The sequence below is a fragment of the Lineus longissimus genome, chromosome 12 (assembly GCF_910592395.1).
Source record: "Lineus longissimus chromosome 12, tnLinLong1.2, whole genome shotgun sequence".
Lineage (NCBI taxonomy): Eukaryota > Metazoa > Nemertea > Pilidiophora > Heteronemertea > Lineidae > Lineus > Lineus longissimus.
In genome coordinates, this window is record NC_088319.1 from 4161502 (window position 1) to 4163889 (window position 2388).

Below are 2388 nucleotides of genomic sequence, written 5' to 3' on the forward strand. Positions count from 1 at the left end.
TTGTCTTCGTTTCTTCCAATTGGTCTTTAATTGTATAATGAAAATTCCGCAGTCGAGTCATGACTATTCATGACGATAACGTTGTTAACTCTTGAATAGATATCCCACCCTTTTATGGCTTTGAAAGGCCTACTATTATGCCCGGTTGTTAAGGCCCTACCCATCGAAGTGGTAGTAGAAATCGGGTATTATCGGACTTTGGATCTTATTGGTGAGTGGATCCAGTAAGTGAAATTTGGTGAAAGTACGATTTATTCATCCCACAGACAGGTTGGGCCCTAGAATAATTCATGCAATTAGAATACACAGCTGTCAGGATCGTGAAAAATAAGATGTCAGGTTGATTGACTTATTCTAATTTACCAGCTGCTAGAATCTCATCTAATATATAGCTTTTGTTGTAAAAGCACCCGGTACCAGATATTCAATTGCAGTTGAACCTGACACTGGCAATCTACGAACGTAAGTACCTAACCGTTTTACGAATTCGAGTGAAAATCTATTCCTGGCCTGGCTCGCTCAAAAATAATTTTCGCAATCTATCTTGAATTATAAGCTTACTCCGACTCATTCACATACTACAAAGACATCTCTGAAGTATCTTTCCCCGTGCAATTATGCTGGAGAAAATGTTGGAATGAGATTTCATCTCACTGTGAGACGGTGTATCAAGTCGAGACAGGAAAAAATCAGACAAAACACCTGAGGATATGTTATTTTTTGGCAGCAGACATTGAGATACATTGTATTGCAATATGGTGAGAGTCGTTTCTCAATGCAGGGGAGTTCAAGTGGTCACCACTTCGACTACCTTTGTGATTTTTTTTATTTCGTATTAATTGAAAATCTCTGTTTCAGCGTTCTAAAATGAAGAAAGCTATCGTTATCCTCCTCGTTGTTCTGATTGCTTTCCAAATGGCGGATGCGTAAGTAAAACGTTTATTTTCCTTTGGTGGAAATGCCATAGTCTTCCCGAGATACTGGGTTCACTATAAAACGAATAATTCGGACAGCATCTTCTTCTTCATGTCAATTCTAAGGTCCCAGTTTCGATACTTGGTTTGACCCAATACACTGTCGATAGATAGTGCAACTCCCTTCGACAGCGTAGGTTCCCCTCTAACTTTATTATCATCGTGCAATATTGCGTCCCGATCTTTAATCGGAATCAACTTTTTCAGTATATATTAGTAAACGATATAAAGTTTAAGGCATAACATTTCGCAGATGAATAAAGAATACAATGAACTATATAATTGGCAAAAACATTCCCGATGTGTTCATAAATGGTATTGTAATATATTGCGTACATTCGAGTCATTGTGATTCCCAGATTGCGTACCTGGGGACGGAAAAAATATGGTCCGTGAGGTAGCCGACAATCACAACCTGAGCTGGCGACGAAAATCTTACCACGTTTGGACAAAAACAAGACCTTATTTGAGTTGCCGGCCCACGCGCATGGCACATAACTAGTAGCGCCCAGGCGACGCCCACAGCCAGTGTGTTGCCTTTGGCTATCTGAGTTTGACTCAGACTGGGGTTATCTCCGTCTTCTTGTGTGATGTATGATAAAGGCCCGGCGTACACAGTTGAATTGTTCGGCATGTAGCCTTTCTATTTCCCCACCTTTTGAGCATGGCACGACCCGAAGAAGACAGTATTACAAATGAATGTATCTTCTTTCAGGCAAGGTTCAGTACCAGTAAACCAGCCTTGCTACCACACTCATCAATGCGCCCGCAAAATGAGGTGTTGTCTACGCAATGGTTACCAATGCACACCTCCGTGGTTAGGATCCGGATGTTACGAGGAGAAGATCTAGAAGCTCTATTACCTTGGCGATTAGAAACAACATCGTTAAATGTGAGAAGTAATACAGATGTAATATTTTGTTTATTTCAACATATTAAAATGGATAGTGCCTTTTTTCATTCTCCATGAAAAAACTGTTTGGACTCTGTCGAAAGTGAAATATCATGAATAAAAGCAAATGGATCGCCAGTAATCCTCTGTATGTGTCATTTATTTCTTTGTGAAGATTAGTATTAATCAATGTCTAATTTTGAAAGGTTGTGGCATTTTACTTTATTTTTAACATAATATTTGGAGATTATATATCAATTAATGCCAACTTCAAGTTAGATTGGCTTGTTGTCTTGGAAAATGATGATCATGATAATAAAAAATGGTGTTCATGATAATTGTAAGGTAAAGTGGTGCAATTATAGCCTTAGTTTGAGTAGAAATCAGCTGGTAGTGCACATACAGGCACACAAAGGCTATAACTGCCCCGGGCAATAATTAGAGGTTATCATATGAGTAGAGCCGTATCAGTCCCGGTATCATGGCCATAGGACCCGTGTCAGCCAGAAAGAAATGAAGATG

At 39.4% G+C, this 2388-nt stretch overlaps 1 long non-coding RNA gene across 1 annotated transcript; it reads left to right on the plus strand.

Moving 5' to 3' along the window:
- The first annotated feature begins 392 nt into the window (after positions 1 to 392).
- Positions 393 to 2008, plus strand: LOC135497318 (uncharacterized). The gene is made up of 3 exons (XR_010448802.1): positions 393 to 462; positions 859 to 926; positions 1690 to 2008. It is a non-coding gene; the product is annotated as an uncharacterized LOC135497318 (long non-coding RNA).
- Positions 2009 to 2388: the final 380 nt, after the last annotated feature.